The sequence below is a fragment of the Alexandromys fortis genome, unplaced genomic scaffold (genome assembly GCF_014885135.2).
Source record: "Alexandromys fortis isolate MF-2015 unplaced genomic scaffold, M_Fortis_MF-2015_v1.1 scaffold_109, whole genome shotgun sequence".
NCBI classification, from domain to species: domain Eukaryota; kingdom Metazoa; phylum Chordata; class Mammalia; order Rodentia; family Cricetidae; genus Alexandromys; species Alexandromys fortis.
The window spans coordinates 1,810,702-1,830,985 of NW_026068005.1; the positions used below are offsets into that span (position 1 = coordinate 1,810,702).

Here is a 20,284-nt window from a genome sequence, read left to right on the forward strand (position 1 = left end):
GAGAGGAGTATTTGTGTCTCTCAATTTCTTTCCTGCAGAGTTTTTGCTGTGCCCCGGTGTGCATTGCATGTTACAATTAGACCTTATAAGTCACCTCAAAGAAAGGTGAGCTGGGTGAAAGATTACAAAGCAGTGAGCAGAGCAGTATGTTTGCCAGTTGTTGAGAGAGGGCCCTTGACATTCAGCAGAAACAGCTTCTAGATCAGCTGGAGGGTTGGCAAAGCATCCCTGAGTTCACAGACAGACACCATCCAAGGTGCCGTGTGTGGATCCACGCCTACTTTCTTCTCAAGCTATACCTCCCCTGGACACCCAATAAAGATAAACCATAGATGTGAACTCTGTTCACTTATGTAAAGTGCTGTCTGAGTTATCAGAAGTCCAGCAAGTTCCCAGCCCTATGTCCAATAATTATCATGATGTTATATGGAGGTAAGGGATCCAGAACCCTCACACAAAGTCAATTTTAGAAATGTTAATAATATATATTATATGTGTGTATAATACATGCAAAGATGTATGCTAGAAAAACATACACACATACACATACATCAGTAACCTGAGTGGGTCAGGGGAAGGTATGAGTGATGAAGCCAAAGAGACACTTTAGATACATAAAACCACTAAGAGTTGGAAGAGGCAATTTCCTATCTTCATGAACCTCCTTGGCTCGGGAATTCTGACTCCCAAGCTGTGTCTTGGCCCAAACATTCTAGAGGTAACAAAGAGCACTCTGGCAGAAGGTGAGCTTCAGAGTGAGGTCAGAGTCTGGGGCCACTTTGGAAAGGTTTTCCAGGAAATCAATCTATTAAATAATGTTTAAGTTTGCCCGGGCATTTTTAGCATGGCATGGTACAAGGAAAAATCAGTCACAGGATGTTAACAAGGGCGCAGTGGTCACAGGACCGTCGTTACAGTCCCTATGAAGGGAAACTGCGCTGTCTGGCACTGGCTCTGCAGTGTCTTTGAGAAGCATAGACTCCCTGGCTAATCAGAAGCCAAATGTTTTAATCCAGGTCTACGCACTTGTATTATTTGACTCTGCCATATCACTTTTGATGTAGTAAGGGGCTGAAGATGGGTGGTGGTGAGCAGAACGCTTGTCTGTCTTGCATAGAGCCCTAGGTTCTGCTCCTCACATCACACAAATCTGTGGTAATGATGTATGCCTGAAATCCTACAGGAAGCAAAGACCAGGGAATCACACGTTCAAGATCAGTCTTAGCTATACAGTGAACTTCTGACCAGTCTAGGTTGCATGGGTCTTTGTGTCCAAAGAACAATAGACAATGACAAAGAAGAAAGAAACATGAATAGGGTCTGCTGCAGGAGGTAAACCAGTAATTCTGGGATGTCACAAATGAGTGCAAGTCTTCGATTTGGATCAGACAGGCACACAGTAATGCGTTTGCTGTAGGGAACATTTGCTCCAACATGACATTGAAAATGGACTCAAAGTCATGCCTATCTGAAACATGCTTTCCTCCCCTCAACTGCTTCAAGGTTTTGTTCCCAGAAAAGAGAAAATGGGTAACCTAGGAAAGTTACCTGATACCTAAAGTTGTCATCTGAGGAGAAATGTTATACATTACTCATTAAGTGTGTGTGTGTGTGTGTGTGTGTGTGTGTGTGTGTATACCCGTGTATAGGAATGTATGAGAGTGCATGTACCCACAAGTGCACAAGGGACTGCCAAAGATCAACATCAGGTGCTTCCCACCATCTCTCCCCACTAAGTCTATTTGTTGAGACAAAATCCCTCCCTGAACTTGGAATTGGGCTGGCTGACCCCAGAGCTCAGCAGCTATATTGACACCCCTCCACCTAGTGCTGGCTTATAGGTGTGTGCGCCCGCGCCTTGCTTCTGTGTTGTTGGGGGTCTGAAGTCAGGTCCTCATGCAATAGTCATATTGCAGAATCATTTCTCCAGTCCCAGCTCCTTCAGGTCATTGGAACATCTCACAAAAGATCGGCTCACCAAATAACTACACAGAGAAGTCTGAGTTCTGAGCGTGACTAGCAAAACCAAACATCTATAGAGCCGGAAAAGGGGCTGGGTGTCACAGTGAAAATCTCAAAAGTCTCTCTCTATGACCCTAGTCTCTCCTGACTTCTTTACCTTCACCCATTACCCCTGTGGACACATGATTTCTTACTAGTCTCCATACTGAAATCAGTAAGTCCTATCCATTTGTCAAAGATCACCCCAAGTTTCTTGCTCCCCATCTTTCATATGGATTCCTCAGCATATCTGGATTCCCATCCTGTCAACCTTGAGACTGTATTATATGTGGAGAGATATCTTTTTAAAACTCCAGAATTATCCCCTATATCTTAATTTGTATTTCTCTAATATTGTCAGGGCCATGAAGCAATGGCCAAGGTAGCGCTGGATGCAGCAGGTGTCCAGCTAACAATCTCTATGTGGTACTCTCGCTGGCCAGATTGTATCAGGATTGTTTGTTTCCATCATCAGTTCTGAACACTGCAAACCTGAAGGCCTGCTGTTTGCCACAAAAACCTGGCTAGTTGGCTGTTTGGCTCCAGGGATCTGCCTGTCTCTGAACCACAATGCTATGGTTATAAGCATGTGTTCTCATGGTATCTTTTTATTATATGGCTGTAGGAGATTGGACTCATGTTCTTATGCTTACCATACAACCATTGTCCTGGTTGAGCTATTTTAACCTGTCAAGTGAGTGTTGAAGGAGAGAAACCGTAGCACTAAGTTATACCCTGACAATGGGGCATGAAGTAGGATTCCCCAAGTATTATCATTTATCATATAGAAAGACATTCTTGAGGTAGGACTGTCAAAGTGAAACCTGAGTGACCACCTTTCAGTTCAGTACAGAAGGGAGTCTGTATGACCCTATAGTGCGTGCTGTAACATCCGTCTTGCTGGCCGGGGAAATGGCTCAGTAAAGAGGGCTAGTTGCGTGTACAGTGTACTCACATTCAGTGATTCACAGTTTTCTCGAACTCTAGCTCTGGATCTTTCTCACACCCTCTTCTGGCTTCTATGGACATGCGCATGTGTGCATGCCCATGTGTGTGACACACACAAATAATAAAAAGAAAAATAAGTCTTTAAAAACTAGCAAATTTTCTTTTACCACCTGTCCATAATGTTGCCGTTAAGGACTATATGTGTATCTGCTCTATCTTATCTGTACCATTTGTGTGTGTGTGTGTGTGTGTGTGTGTGTGTGCGTGTGTGTATGTGTACATATATGTGTGCATGTGCTCGTGGGTGTGCTTGCATATCAGAGACTGACACTGGCTATCTTATGAAGTAATTTCCCCCTTAAAGTTTTGAGATAGTCTCTCACTGAAGCTGTAACCCTCTGATTCTGTTAGGTAGCTGTGAGCAGCCTTCAGGGGTTCTCTTTCTGTTCCCCAAGCGCTGAGAGTCCAGGCAATTCGTGCTACACCTGGCTTTTAAATGCGGGTTTCAGGCCGGATCACAGGTCCCCACGCTCACACTGTAAGCATTTCCAAGCAGAGCCATCTCAGCAGGCCTTCTGAAGACGTAAACCCTAGACGTTAAATGCTTCCCTTCCAGCATCACTTCCCAAAGGCCCCACTGTAGACTTCTTCCCTGGCGCAGCAGCTCGCTGCTCTGACCAGCCTGAATCACGGCCGCTGATGGACAGCTCCAGTTGGTCGGTTTCCTTTTCCTGTTGTTTGTTTATTTTTCTAGACAGGGTTTCACTGTGTAGCCCTGGCTGTCCTGGGACTATCTCTGTAGACCAGGTTGACCTTGAACTCACAGAGATCTACCAGCCTCTGCCTCCTGAGTGCACCACCACCACCACCAGGAATCCTTTGCTGTTGTTACGGTTTTGGTGCTCAAGATCACTGGAGGACTTCCCACATGCTAGGCAAACATTTTGACCTCCGCACCATGAGCCAGCACTTTGGTTCTAGTGCTAGCGCGTGTGGTTGTGATATAAGTATGATGTATTTTGTTATGGCCAGATGACAGGTCCAGTTTTCGCCACCCTGTGAGAGAAGCTTATTATTCTAACTTCATGATTTTTCTCCCAGTGGCACTAATCGCTATTAACCTTTAGGCAAAAATACCTAAAATTCCAGCCTGACTCACACATATCCAATTACTCTCTTGTGGACTCCAAAAATATAAATCATTATTTCAAGAAAGGGCAGGGGTGTTTTAAATTTAGAAAAATCCATTTCCACCCTAATCCTCCTTGTAAATTGCCTGGTCCTTTTATATTTTCATGTCTTCATTTCTCCAAAGCCAAGGCTTTATTTTGTGGGTAAGAGTTCACATTGGAGTTAATAACGATGAGGAAGTCGGCACGCTTTACGTCGTTAGAACTTAGTTGGACAGACTCGCTGGCCTTCCAGGGGGGAAAAAAAGTGGTAAATTTTAGAATGTTACTGAAAGGAACAGTTACTAATTGAGCATTTCCTGGCCCAGTGTTCAGGAATCGCGGGAGGATGAGTGATCCTCTAATGTGGTATTTATCTAGAGAGAACAGAAGATTCTGCTGGGGACGGAGGGTCGAGCTGGGCCTTTGTGGGGATGTGCTATTATAATCCACGTTTCAACTCTTCCAGTTCTCACCCTGTGAGTACAAACATCTCCATGGCACTATAGAGGGCATTTTCCGCGCAGCCCGAAAGCAGGACACTTCTCTCGGTCCTTCTAATTATAAAGTTGATATTTGAAATCATTTTTATTATTGGCCAGCAGTGAAACATAACTCTATGAAGCTGGCCTTCTGGGCTGGAGAGATGATGGCTCAGTGGTTAAGAGCACACACTGCTCTTTCAGAGGACCTGAACTCGGTTCCCAGCACCCATATCAGACAGATCACACCTTGTAACTCCAGCTCTAATGTTCTCTTCTGGCTTCCATGGGCACCAACACACACATATACTCATAAACATACACGCCTAAGTAATAAAAACTTAGTTTAAAAAACCTAGTTTCTTAAATATGTTTTTTCCCTTTAACACTTTTTTTTATTTTATTGAGAATAAGAAAAAAAAGTTTCCGCCTCCTCCCAGCCTCCCATTTCCCCCCCCCCCCCCTCCCCCCCCCCCCCCCCCCCCCCCCCCCCCCCCCCCCCCCCCCCCCCCCCCCCCCCCCCCCCCTCTCTTCTCCCCCTCCCCCCACTCCTCTCCCCCTCCCTCTCCTATCCAAAGAGCAGTCATGGTTCCCTGCCCTGTGGATCTTAAATATGTTTTTAATTGAAATAGAATTATATTACTTTCCCCCTCACTCTTTGTTTAGGGATGGGACCCCACAAAAGTTTTGCACATTGATGGTAGCATGTTCATTGATATTGGTATTGTTCTGGTCTTGTTTATGCCGCTATTTCTAGGAACGACTGTTTCATAGCCGACTTCCTGGTATTCTGGTTCTTTAAATCTTTCTGCCCCCTATTCCATGATGTTCTCTGAGTTGTTGATGCAGGAGCAGTGATGAAGATGGACCTTTTGGGAATGGGGCTCCTCATGATCTGTTGATCTCTGCATTGTGTCTAGTTGTAGTTTTTAGATGCTCTGCGTTTGCTGTATAGGGTTTGGTAAGGGGTGGTGGCTATGCTTACCTGTGGGTATAAGAATGTAGTAAGGAATAAATTCTTTTTCAAATCTTGCCTTAATCTCCACGGTGGTGATAAAGACTATGATGTAAACACAGTGTAGATTATTTTTCCTAGAAAATATTGCTAGGTGTTAGAGCACATTGTTTAACTGGGGCTATTAAAAGAAGCAGGCATCCTAAGATTTTCATAGAGAAGATATGAGTTAAGCTTTGGAGGCAATAGCTCATCAGCTTCTCAGCAAGAAACATATGGAGGGAGGTTAGCTTGGGAAGTCTGGGAAGATTTGGGCAACTAGATAACATAGTTGTAACTAGATAACTTTTATGTAAGTATGCGTGTTTAAGTATGAATGTACATATTTGTATATATATTTAAGTGTGAATGTCTATGTGTGGATGTCTATGTGTATGTGTTCAAGTGTGCCTGAATGCATGCATAGGGTGTAAGCCAGGGGTCAAAGTTTGGTGTTGGGTATCTTTCTCAATCATTTTCCAGTTTATGTTTTTGAGGCAGAGTCTTTCAATAGCCTGAATTTACCTATTCAGAGAGGCTTGCTGGCCAGGGAGTCTCAGAGATCTGTGTGTCTCCATTTCTCTGGAACTGGGTTTACCTTTGTGTCCTGAAACATTGAAATTTTTACATAATGGTTCTGGGATCTAATTCAAGACCTCAGGCTTGAAACCTTTTTCTGATTGAGCCATCTTCCCAGCGTCCTTCATGGGATGTCCACAATCAGATTTAATATAAAGGTTGTCACTTCTGAGCAGAGGAAATCTTTCAATAAGTGCATACAGCTAGGCACATACACTCCATTGTGGGCTGGGAACCATGTGCCACACATAGAGAAGTAGTGGCAGCGTCTGCTGCTGTGTAGTGAGGAGAGTTTGGAATTGCCGCTTTGATGTCTGTGTGTTGACAGAAAAACCACAAAAGATTCACAGATTCAGGCGGTCTGGAGAATTCTTGTTTCTCATCTGAGCAATCCAAGGAGACAAGAGTACCAGCCTCTTTATGCAGACTTCCTCGTGGGATTGTGGAGACCTGAGGCTAACTCAAAGTTAGGAGGAGAAGACGTCCCTCATGCCTCCCTGCGAGAACAGGAAATGTTAGAGTTGTCGTAGTTAATGTGTAGTCAGAGCATGGCGTGTGGGTGCTAGATTGTCTGTGCATGCATGTGTGGGCTAGGGATTAGCATCATGTATCTTTCTCCGGGAGACTCCATCTTGTTTATTCATTAATAATTTATGAATTCACTCATTTACTTATTTTTTGAGGCATTGCCTCACTGAAGAGGAGCCCCAGGGATCTTTCTAATTCTGCCTTACCATCCCTGAGAACACAAGTGTGCAGGGCTGTGCCGGGCTTTTAAATGTGAGTGCAGGGGATCTGAACTCGTGACCTTCTGCTTAAGTAGCAAACACTTTGTATTCATTGCGTCATTTTGTCAGCCCAAATGACTTGATCCTTGAATGTCCATTTCTGAACCTTGTCCAACAACCTCACTGGAACCTCACATACTATGGTGTTCGGAGATTTTTCCTAAATGGAAGTAAGACTTGCCAGGGAGCACCTTGGCCACCTACCATTTCTGTGTCTGACCGTGTTGGCCACACCACAACTCTTTGATGTCAACTTCAAACTCCCATAGCATGACCACACATAACCATTTTTACTCATTACATGTGATGGACCTGTTATTAATTTATATAGGCCATTTAGATCTATTTCTGACTCTAGCTTCTCCTACCTCTGGTTGGATAATGAGCCCTATCAGCTTAATCCTACTCTGTGGGGCAGAGCATCATTGTGTTTTTTCTAAGTACAGGCAAGCTGACATTCTCACCCCTAATTAGGCATGTTAGAGTGTCCCGGGAAATCCCACATCTGCCTACTCATCTTTACAGTGATGGGTGCCCCCCCCCCCACTTCACTTCCTAAGAGTAGAAGAGACACAGGGACAGCACTGGACTCACTCACCTCTCTTTAATTTTAGTTTTAGTCTTTGAAAGCTCTGAGTACATTCAGTCTTTTTCCAAATTACATTTACTTATTTTGTGGGGTGTGTGTGTATATACGCAATGTGCAAATGACGCTGTCTATTTGTGGAGATTTGATGACAACCTATAGTAGAAGATTCTCTACTTCCACTGTGTGGGTCCCAGGGATGGAAGCCAGGTTATTAGGATTGGTGGCAAGTGCCCTTACCTACTGAGCCCTCCACTGTCTCATTGTCCAGTCTTGATTCTGCCACTTTGTAACAACTGAGAAATCATTTGTTCACTGGACCCTGCAGGAAGAAAGAAAATACAAGGCAGAAATTAGACAGTTAAGTTCTGATCTTTTGAAATTTTGGGAATATGAGGATGTTTAAACTCTGGGGCATACATTGTAAGTTTACAATAATAAACAGTCAAGAAACCATTAAAAATTGTGCTTAATAATTTAAGAAAACAAGAGGTAGTTTTGTAAGTAAAGTCATGAAGTGAATCATGCTCTAAAATGAGCCACTGCACTGTTATTGCTCAGTAGGGAAAACCATCTCTGTTTAATTAATTTGTGAAAAACCAGATTTGATTTTGCTATGATGGAGATAGAAGTCGGGGCATTGTGCATGCCAGGCAAGGGCTCTACCACTGAGACATACGCCCCACCCAGAGCGCTTTTCCTGCTGTTAGGATTTCTGTGCAGGTAGATGTTCCATGCTGAGCACAGTGCCCTCTCAGCTGGCTCCCTCCAGCCTCACCTTCCTCTCCCCACCCTCTCCCAAGGACTCCCTTGTTTCCTTAGACAGTTCTGCTTCCAGTTTTATTTAATATATACACATTTGATTTGAGTATACAAGATGTAGGAAGCACAAAGAAGAAAACCATAAATTATTTATCCACCTTAGATTGCCTTAATTTCCTTCCAATGGTGATTTCATTTCCCCTGAAATGACAGAGCTTCATTCTTCGTGGCTGAGAAAAATCTGTTGTGTATATAAACCACCCTTTCGTTATTGACTCCTTTGTTGCTGGGCACCCAGTTTGGTCCCATAGCTTAGCTGTTATGAACAGTGCTGAAGTGAACACTGGTGTGTGTGTGTGTGTGTGTGTGTGTGTGTGTGTGTGTGCCTCTGTGATGTGTTGACTAATGGCGCTTGGGGAAATGCTTGGAAGAGTGGAGCTGGTCATGTGGAAGGTCCGTTTCTAATCCTTTGAGAAACATCCTTGTTGATTTGCTGGTTTCCACGGAAACTTTTTTAGTTTTATTGTAAAGAAGCATCTCTTGTGCAGCCCCTAGCTGGTCACCGTTATCCTTGTTCCTGACCGCTCATGCTGTTTTCATGGCATTCTCCCCTTCGTTTCTCCCTGCCGTGCTGCACCTGTGTGCACCCCGAGCTCCTTCTGGTGGTGTTCTGTATCTGTTTCACTTCCTTCTCTGCCGCTGTGATAAGACACCATGACCGAGCTCCTTCTGGTAGTGTTCTGTATCTGTTTCACTTCCTTCTCTGCCGCTGTGATAAGACACCATGACCTAGCAGCTAACAGAAGAAACGGTTTATTGGGGTTCTGCAGTTTCAGAGGGTGAGGCCATACCCATCATGGTGGAGAGCATAGAGGCAGGCAGGCAGGCAGGCATGGTGCTGGGGCAGCAACTGAGAGCTTACATCTCACGTACAAGCAGGGGACACAGAGATGGAAAGAGAGATCGCCAGATATGGTGTGGCCTTTTGAAATGCCAAAGCCACCCTCAGTGACACATCTTTTTCAAAAATGTCACACTTCCTAATTCTTCTCAAACAGTTCCACCAGCTGGCCATACATCAATTGTTTAAACATATGATCCAGGGTGGTGGTGTTGGTGGTGGTGGTGGTGGTGGTGGTGGTGGTGGTGGTGATGGTGTACTCTCATTCAAGCCAACACAGTATCTACAGAAAGGGCAGCATCAAGTGTCTTTCTCAGCTACTCTCCACTTTAGGTTTGTAGATATGGTCTCTCACTGAACCTGAAGCTCTCCGATTTGATTTGACTGACTGATAAGCAAGGCCCAGTTAGCCTCCTGTCTCACCTCCCCAGGCACATGCAGTTGCAACTAGCTTTATATGTGGTGCAGGAGGATCAAACTTGGCTCCTCATGCTTTTAGGGCAAGCACCTGACCCACGGAGTCTCCCCAGCCCCACAACAAGCAGTTCTTAAGGTGTTAGTTCCTTTGAAGCCGAAGTCATAGAGAGTTCACTGTGAGCAGGGCTTTCAGACATGCCACATGAAGAAATGAGCCTTTGCTTTAAGACTTTCCAAACAGGGGGTTGTTAGTCATCATAGGGAAACCCAGCCTCTCCTGCCACTACTTGCTGACACAGCATAAAAACAGCACCAATTTTCTGGATACCTAGAAATGATCTCGGAAAAGGCTGTCCCATTACAGCGAGGTTCTCCAGTGTCTAGCAGACTTAGTTCTTTGCCTTAGCTTACTTCACTGTCTCTTCTGGTGCCTCTAAGAATTTTATTCTTCTCATAGGAAATTCTGAATTGTATATGCCTTTATTTGCTGCACGTGTGGGCTATGTGCATGTGTTTATGTATGTTCCCATACATGTTGGCGCATGGGTGCATGCTTGTGCATTTGTGTGGAATCTGAAAGCTGAGAACAAGAGTCTTTCCCCATAGCTCTTTACCTTCATTGAGGCAAAATCTCTCAGTTGAATGCAGAGATCGCCCATGTGGCTAGTCCAGCTAACCAGCTTGCTCTGAGGGATCCCACATGTCTGCCTTCCCAGAAGCAGAAGATTACAAGTGAACACATCCACCTGATGGTGCTGGGCATCAAGAATCTGGTCCTCACACTTGTGTGGCAAGCACTTGGCCCTTGTGCCATCTCCCCAGTCTCATCTCCACACCCTACTGACATTTTAAAGGCTCACTGTAAGCTTTTAGAGAGTAATTTGGGATTTTAAGCTTTTGTGAGGTCCTACACATTTGCTTGTGCTTAGATTCATAATTCATAAAATGGATTCAGAAAATTCACATTTATATTTTGAGAAAATATACTTTTGCATGCCCAGCAGATAATGTAAGACTATATAAATACCTATAGTGTTAAGAAAGTGACAGTGGCTATCAGTCCTAAAGGTTTCAACTGTGAATGCACAGTGTGCAATGAACCTTTGCAGTGGTGTTTTTATGGTATTAATTTGCTGATATTTATAATAGCTTATACAAGGGCAATGAACACAGTATTTTAATTATCTGGAAATAATCTTGGTGTAGTTATAGCTAGCCATTCAAGAACTAATTTAGGTTTAATTTTAGAAGTTAATCAGTTAAAATTATGCGCATTCCTTCTATTAAACATGGAGTGTCTGTGATAGCAATAGTTGCGTATGCTTCAGGACAGTGGGTCAGAAACCCAGGGCCTGTGGACTCATAGCAGGCCCTGAATACTGAGTTATGTCAGAGAGTAAAGCAAAACTATGACCCTTGCAGACTGAGTCCCTTGTCTGAAATGCTTGGTGTCACAAGTGCTTCGGCTGTGTAATTTTTAGATTTTGGAACATTTGTATATATATAAAAAGATATGTTGGGGTTAGGATCTGAATGTGGACACAAAGTTCATGTCTATTCCAAATACGTGTTATAGGCATAACCTGGACATACTGTTAGGACTTTTGCGTGTGTATACGTGTGCTCCTGGGTGTGTACTTGTACATATTGAGGTCAGAGACTTTGTGACATTTTCATATTAGTCATAGAAAAATACATCAAGAGGAAATCTCAATACTGAACATCTGTGCCCCAAATCAAGGGCACCCTCATATGTAAAAGAAACACTTCTAAAGCTTAAATGCACATTAAAGCTCACACACTAATAAAGGGAAACTTCAGCAACCCATTCTCACCACTGGACAGGTCAATCAGACAAAAAATAAATGGAGAAATAAGGGAACTAACAGATGTTATGACTCAAATGGACTTAATAGATATCTATAGAATATTCCGTCTAAACAGAAAAGAATATACCTTCTTCTTAGCACCTCATCGAACCTTCTCAAAAATTGATCACATACTAGATAACAACAGATAACAAAAAATTGGAATAACACCATGTATTTTATCAGATCACCATGGCTTAAAATTAGAATTCAGCAGCAACACTAATTCCAGAAAGCTCACAAACACATGGAAATTAAACAATGCTCTCCTGAATCATCAATGGGTCAAGGAAGAAGTAAAGGGAGAAACTAAAGACTTCCTAAAATTCAATGAAAATGATCATACAAATACCCAAATTAATGGGACACAATGAAATCAGTCTTAATAGGAAAGTTCATAGCACTAAATGCCTATATAAAGAAGCTGGGAAAATCCCACATTAATTAATTAAGAGAATATTTGAAAACTCTAGAACAAAAGAAGTCCCAGGAGGACTAGACAGCGGGAAATAATCAAATAGAACCAAAGAAAACAATGCAAAGAATCAATGAGACAAAGAGTTGGTTCTTTGAGAAGCAATTGATAAATGGGACTACCTGAAACTAAAAAGCTTCTGTAAAGCAAAGGACACGGTCAACAAGCAAAATGACAGCCTACAGAATGGGAAAAGATCTTCAACAACCCCACATCAGACAGAGGACTGATTTCCAAAATATACAAAGAACTCAAGAAATTCATCAGCAAAAGAACAAATAATCCAATAAAAAAAATGTAGTACAGATCTAAACAGAGAACTCTAAACAGAGGAATCTAAAATGGCTGAAAAACACTTAAGGAAATATTCAGCATCCTTAGTCATCAGAGAAATGCAAATCAAAACAACTCTGAGATTCCATCTTACATCTGTAAGAATGTCCAAGATCAAAAACACTGATGACAACTTATGCTGGAGAGGTTGTTGGGTAAAGGGAACACTTCTGCATTGCTGGTGGGAGTGCAAGCTGGTATAGCCTCGTTGGATATCTATAGGGATAAGCCCTCCCCTTGGGGGCCGGCTGCCCTCGGGCGTATGTTTACTGATAAATAGGGCGCACAGATGCTGTGCGCTCTCTCCTGTCTCCGCCGGCTACTCCACTGGAACCTTGGTTTCGTGAGTCTGGTTTTGTTATTAAACTTGTTCAAATACCTATTATCTTTGGTGATTATTAATCCAACCGCTGCAGATATCAGTGTGGCGATTTCTTAGAGTATAAGGAAACGACCTTTCTCAAGGCCCAGCAATACCTCTTTTGGGTATATATCAATTGTTTGCTCAACTATGTTCATATTAGCATTGTTTGTCCTAGCCAGGACCTGGAAACAAACTAAATGCCCCTCGACCGATAAGGAAAATGTGGTACATAACACAGTAGAAGAAAGTGATGACATCTTGAAATTTGCAGGCAAATGGATGGATCTAGAAAACATCACATTGAGTGAGGTAACCCAGACCAAGGATCATAAATATCATATGTATTCACTCATAAGTGGCTTTTAGACATAAAGCAAAGAAAACCAGCCTACAATTCAGAATCCCTAAGAACCTAGACTACAGTGAGGACCCTAAGAGACACATACATTGATTTAATCTATATGGGAAATAGAAAAAGACAAGATCTCCTGAGCATGGGGACCATGGGAGAGGGTTGAAGGGGAGGGGAGAGGAAGGGAAGGGAGCAGAGAAAATGTATAGCTCAATAAAATCAATTTAAAATCCCAATTACTCCCTTGAGATTCTTCCACATTATGTGAGTCCAGGCTTGTCAAGTTATCAATTAAAGCTAACTGTTAGTAATGTTACTGAAAACTGAGGCCACGAAATATTTTTGCTTAGGGACTGTAAGCTTCTTAATTATTAACCTAGATTAACATAACTTTTCATATACTGTTTGATGAGTAAATGATGGTTGGGCTTGGCATATGTTAATAAAGTGCTTGTCTACACAGGCATGAGGACCTGAGGTTGATCCCTCCAGAATCCATGGATGCAAGCCAAATTGGTTGCCTTCATCCCAGCACTGGGAGGCAGAGGCATCCATAGGGCTGACCATCTTGGTGAACTACAGGTTCAATGAGAGACCTATCTCAAAATTAAGGTGAAGAAGACCCTGGCCTCCACATAGATGCACATCTATCCCCTCCATTGTGTAAACATGCATTCATGCACGTGCGCGCACACACACAGAGGTATACACAACACACAAACACACATACACATACAGAGGTATACACAAATGATGGCTAAGATAATATTGACAAACAGCCATTATATTTAAGAATTAATAACAGGACTGGAGACTCTTCTCTCTGTTTAGAGTTAAGAGCACGTTTTATCTTGCTGAGGACCCAGGTTTTGTTCTTAGCACCCCATAGCTCACAATCACCCATAACTCAAGTTACAGGTGATCCTAAGTCTATTCTGATTCCTTGGGAAGCAGGCATGTACATGATACCCATACATATGTATATTCAGGCAAAACACTCTCATACACCAAAAATAATTTAAAAGGATTAAGAACAGAAAGATGGTGAACTGGTTATGTTTTCATTTTGTTACCAGATTCCAGGAGGATAACAAGGCCTGGAAGGATAACTAATTAATTGCATTGTATTTTTAATTTCCTTCTAAACAATAAAACTGTAAGTCAGTGGTCTCCCCAGCTGAGGCTGCAGCATGTGGGGAGTTGAGTGGAATCCTGCTCCCGGCTGTGCTGAAGGCAGAAGGCCTAAGTCACAGCTATAGACTTAACTCCCCACAAAATCATATTCCCTAGGAAAGAGTTGCTGTGATGAAACAAAGATAGCCATAATCACAAGAGAGCACATTCAGCAGCCATGCAGGAGATATCCAAGTTAACAATCCTTTTGGCACTTGCTGTAGGAGAAGGCTTCCTTCTGCTGTACCTGCAAATGCTTGCTCATTTGTCCTCGGTCAGGACAGAGTAGAAGCTGCCCAGCAAAGACTGCCAAGTGGGTGACCCTTTACCTTCTAATATTTAGAGATGAGCTGTAAAGCCAGAACAAAAGAGAATTCCTGGAAGGTAAAGGTAAGTTTATTCTGTCTGAATATTAGTGTTTAACCAACAGCTTGAATTAAAGTACCATGTTCACAACATTTGAGTCCGAATGTAATTTTCTGACTTGTTATTAAAGGAAGGTCTATAGTGATGTATGAAAATTTGTTTTAACTTTTTTGCCATTTGTTTGTTTGTTTATTTTATATATGTGTGTATGAGTACACACATGGCATGTCACTGTGTGGAGGTCAGAGGAAAACTTGTGGGAATCTCTTTCACCATGTGGGCCCTGGGATTTGAACTCCGGTTCTCATGCTTGCCAGCAAGCTGTCTCACATACACAGCCATCTAGCTTGACCTTCTTATCCTATTTATGATAGGATTCCATCATAACTGCTGCTTGAGACATTGGTTCCTGTTACTGAGTTTTGTTGGTATTTTAGGAAATGTCCTTCTTGGTTTGGTTTGTGACTCTGTGAGGAACCACTTGGTCGAGCGTGTTGAGAACCAAAGGACAGTAGAAATCAGCAGTGGTTTCATCTTTGTTTCTAATGTGTCATTGAAAACAAAGGAATAAATAGCTTTTTAAAAATATTTCTTCAGACCCAGGCCAGCTGGCCTTGGTACTGGCTTTGGGGGAGCCTAGGCAGTTTGGATGCTCACCTTACTAGACCTGGATGGAGGTGGAAGGCCCTTGGACTTCCCACAGGTCAGGGAACCCTGATTGCTCTTCGAGCTGATGAGGGAGGGGGACTTGATTGGGGGAGGGAGAGGGAAATGGGAGGCGGTGGCGGGGAGGAGGCAGAAATCTTTAGTAAAGAAATTTAAAAAAGAAAATAAAAAAAAAGATTCCTTTCTTCTTTCTTTCTTTCTTTCTTTCTTTCTTTCTTTCTTTCTTTCTTTCTTTCTTTCTTTCTTTCTTTCTTTCTTGTTGACGGGGTTTCTCTGTGCAACAGTCTTGGCTGTCCTAGAACTCACTTTGTAGACTAGACTGGCCTTGAACTCACTGAGATCTGCCAGCCTCTGCCTCCCAAGTGCTGGGAATAAAGGCATGTACCACGGCCTGGCCCTTATTTTTAATTATGTTTATGCATGCATGTCCTGTGTGTGTAGTTCTCATGGAAGGAAAAAGAGGGCAATGGGTCACCTCAAGCTGGAGATATAGGTGCTTGTGAGATATCTGAGGTAGGTGCTGGGAACTGAACTCAGGTCCTCTGAGTGCTCTTACTGAGTTCTCTCCAGTCCCAAGAATCACTTTTCACTAGGTTGTCAATGAAGATGCTCATTCTTTTATTTTTATTTATCATTTTTGAATGTGTCTGTGTTGTACAAGTATATGTGTGTGAAGGAGTGCATGCTCTTGCACATGAGTGTGTGGAGCCAGAGGTCAACTCCAGGTGATCTCTGGGAGTCAGGTCTCTCCTTGAACTGGAGTTCACCCTTTCAGTGAGCCTGGCTTGCTAGTGTTCTCCAGGGTCCTCCTAGTGTTCCTGTTGCAGGCATGCACCTGGCTTGGCAGCAAGGACCCGCTCCCACCCCGAGCCATCCCACTGGCCTGGCCATTGTTTCTGTTGTAACGGGGTTGACTTTTCATAGTGACTTGGAAGGGATACCACCCTCATGTCTAGCCATTCTATAAGGTGCCAGCGGACATCTCCTATTGTGCCAAGCTGGAATTTGATCTTTGCACTCCTCCCTGGTTTTATGCATTTCTATTCAGAATTTTCCCTAGATATTTTGTGTTCTCTGTGGATAGGGAAAATGTTTGCTAAACGCAAACCTTAAGACCATATCCATTGGCGTTAGCGAGGATGCCTAAAGACTTGCGTAGTTAAAATTTTTCAAATCTAAATTTCACTGAGTTGATTTCACCACTGATTTATGCCATTTTTCCCGGCATGCTAGTACCTCCTCTGAAGAGAGTTTTTATATTTCTTCCATTCCTATTCCTTTGTCTGGTATAACTCATTTACACGGGTTCTAATAAAATATTCCCTACTTATAAAATTTGGGAGAACCCTGGACGTATCTGTGATCAAGTCAAATGTGCCAAGTGTGTCCCTGTGTGAGTGAGGTGCTGGGGTCTGTCTGTGTTTGTGTGTGTGTGTGTGTGAATGAACTTTAATATAAACCACGTTAAAAAACATGCACAAACTCCTATCTCCTTGTATTTTCATTTGAGTGTTAAATTTTTTCAACATTTCACATGTCTATGCAGAGAACAATTCATTTTTCATTTGAGTTTTTAATATGTCCTGTTATACCAATGGATTGATGAACAGAAACAACACGTGTGCTCCCGGACTGAATACCACTTTCCTACAGTGTGGTTGAAATGCAGCTACACTGTTGGGCTCTTCCTTTCACATGGATGTCAACCTATAATTATCGTTCCTAGATAGTGGGTTAAATGGTTACTTGTGCTTGATTCATGAAGGAAATAAGTATAGGAGCCGGGGAAATGGCTCCGGTGGCTAAGATCAATGGCTGCCCTTGCTGAGGACACAGGTTTGATTCTCAGCACCCACATAGTGACTCATAATTGTCTATGACTCCAGTTCCTGGAGATCTATGCTCTCTTCTGGCCCCCTCGGGTACTAGACATGAATGAGGTACACATATCCATGTGCAGACAAATATTTGTGCACATAAAATAAAAATACACCCTAAAGGAAGTACAATGTTTTCCTTTCTGTTGCTGAGGAACAGGCGAGGAGTCTTGGGAGTGCCCTGTTGGGTGGGTTAAGGTGCTGGGTCTAGTGATAGTTTAAGGGCCAGGGTATTCCTCTTTTTCCAGCCCAAATAACTTGAGACTGTGTCATTCAGGGGCAGGCAGAGCCTGCCTCCCCAGGGGCAGGGATTTTAAATCAGGAACTCAGTCTGTTTCGTTCTTCAGGGTTCTGTGCTCATGAGACTGGTCTAATTACATTTTTATTTTAGGATGATAATGCTCACAACCTGTTTTTATATTTATGCCATCAAGTGTTCATTCTGAAATAGTTTTAATATTTTAAAAACTATGTTATAGCTTTAATTTTGTGGTCTTCTTGTATTCCTTGCATATTGATTTCACTTAGTGAAATTTATTTAACTCGATGTGTTTGATCGATCCTGAATCAGTGCCTCGTGTTCTCTTTATTAGACTGATTTTTTTCTTTTTCTCTGTGCTCAAATATTTTCTTTAGAAATTTGCCTTGAGGTTTAAGCATTAATTTTCAGCTTTGTTTGACTTATAGAGTATACATTGAAATTATTAATTTTCCTCGGCATCTACTGTATTTCCACCTAAAATTGGTATTTGAAGACAGGTTGTTTAAATGTTTTTAACTTCCCTATGAGTAGTTATTGATTCCTTTTTATTAGTGTATTTTTCTTCGCTTTTTTGAGAAAATTCTCAAATGTACAGAAAAATTGGAAGACCAGATTAATAGGATGCTGTTCTTTCCACAGCTTAAAATCAAGAAATGTTTAACATTTGTTAAAATGAATAAATGTTTATTCATGAATGTGTTTGTTGTGGATTGCATGATTCCATTGGTGAATCTGTTGGTTGAATACCATGCCATGTCTGATGTGTAGGTAGATTCGCGTCCTATCAAAAACTTCAAGAGAAAACATTCTCCAAGGTAACATTTTTGATTTACATACATTTTCCAAAATGAGTAGTAGACACAATTACTCATGGCCTTGGAAGATAAGGGCCATTTAATTTATAATCATAATATTTTTATTCCCTAGTAAAATAAAAACTTCATGTCATACATCTCTAGTCTTATTTAGAATTGTTAATTGTTACAAAAAAACAGTTCCTGTTTTTCAGGAAGACCCGCCCCCTTCAATTGCCCTTGGTTACAGCAGATCCCTCCATCTACTTAGATGCATCTGCCTATTTCACCTCAAGACACAGAGTTGACAAGGCTGGGACCTTCTGAGTCCTGTTCATGCCTCTGTGCTGTGTCTGCTCTTTTCCTCTCTTTCTCCACCTGCTCGCTTCTCCATAAGAAGAAGTTAGTACAATAGCTCTGCTTAGATAAATTAAATGTAATGTTGGCCTGGATTATCTCCCCCTCCCTGCCCCTCCCCTCTGTATGGATATATGTGCATGGATGTTTGGTAAGGCCCATCTGCAAGGTCAGAGGTCAGCTTTCAGGGGCCAGGTCTCAGCAATCAAACTTAGGTCCTCAATTTTGGTAGCAAGTGTCTTCACCCACTGACACATCTTACTGACACTTGAACATGCTCCCCCCCAAAAAAAAGAAATTACATTTTTTCTATGTTCTTCTCATATCCATTTTATGCAGCAAGTAAGATTCCTTCCTTGTCTAGTGTAATCATCTCCCTTGCAGTTGACAAAAAACGATGAGGCAATGATGATGGTGGGATTCGAAAAGTGTACCCCTCCACTGTTTTGCTTAATGCCTTTTGCGTGTGTGGATTTGGATCAGTAATTTCATTGCGGGCAGAGTAGTGATGTAAGCTGTTCCCAGTTAGAGTGTGTGTTCATGTGTGTGTGTTGTGCTCTCACGCACGCGTGTAATCCAAGTGGAATCTGTAATTCCCCCAAGATGGGAGGCAGAGACAGGAGAGCCCCTGAAAGCTCATGGGCGAGCTGGCCTGGTGCACACAGTAATGAACAACAGAGACCCTCTTGCAAACAAGATGGAGGGCAAGAATCGATATGATACCTCAGTCTCTCCTCTCCCCTCCATATACACTTCATGGCGTATGCTCCTGTACTCTCACAGATATACACGCATGTACATCATACAAGCACAAACAAACACATGTACAAAGATTCAAAATAGGGAATATTAGGAAAATAGTCTTAACAGGAAACCAGTCTTGGCCGATCACTTACAGTGTCCACTGTTTCAGAGGGTCACCCTGGAAATGCACTTTGCTCAGGAATGATGTTTGCCGTCAGTATTCGCTGAGTTGCATAGCACCGTGGTAAGCACCACTGGGCTATAATAAAAAGAGCAGACAACACAGCCTGTTGTGGGTGGGTGCTTAATGTAGTGTGCACATATTTTCCCAGTCCAGTCTTGAGCAAGAGAATGACTTGGACGTTAATTTAAAACTCTATTCAATTTTCACAGTTAAGTATATTTATTTTTTTCCTAGTTATTGTACTTCTATGAGTGGCTTAATTTTTCTTTCTTTTCAACTTTTCCACTGGTGGCTTCTTTGCCCATCAAGTGATTTCTCAGACAAACTTTGTCATTCCAGGTAATTGAATGTTTACCAGAACTTGAAATAAATATACAAAATGAGGTATAATCCCTCTGCTTAGATTCTTTTATGCTTCATGACTTTTTATGTGTCTCTGGGAATACTATTATTTTTTATTAGACTTAAAAGGAAAAAAATAACTCTTGGGGTAATCCACGCGTCTATCAGCCAGCACAAATATATGTGCTTATACTAAAGTATAATACCGAGGATATTATTGGAAAGTATACCTCATTCCTCCAAAAGGAGAAACTATTAGGCTTGTGAAAGCCTCATCTTAGAAGTCGTTATTTGCTAATAAAACAACATTTCCTGGAAAGTATCATTTTCATGAGAAAATGGAAATTTATGAGAATTCTCTTAAGACAAAATGGGTCTCAACTGAGTCCAACATTTTCTTGCCCCAAGTGGATTTCCCTTTCGCTCCAGAAATGCTAGCAAAAGGCAACCAGTGGGCATATTCGCCCCCTATACCCAGCTCTTCTTCTGACATATGCTCT

At 42.3% G+C, this 20,284-nt stretch overlaps 1 protein-coding gene across 3 annotated transcripts in view; it reads left to right on the forward strand.

Moving 5' to 3' along the window:
* Nucleotides 1–20,284, forward strand: part of Nckap5 (NCK associated protein 5) — an 820,785-nt gene that overhangs the window by 213,984 nt on the left and 586,517 nt on the right. The window lies entirely within an intron of this gene.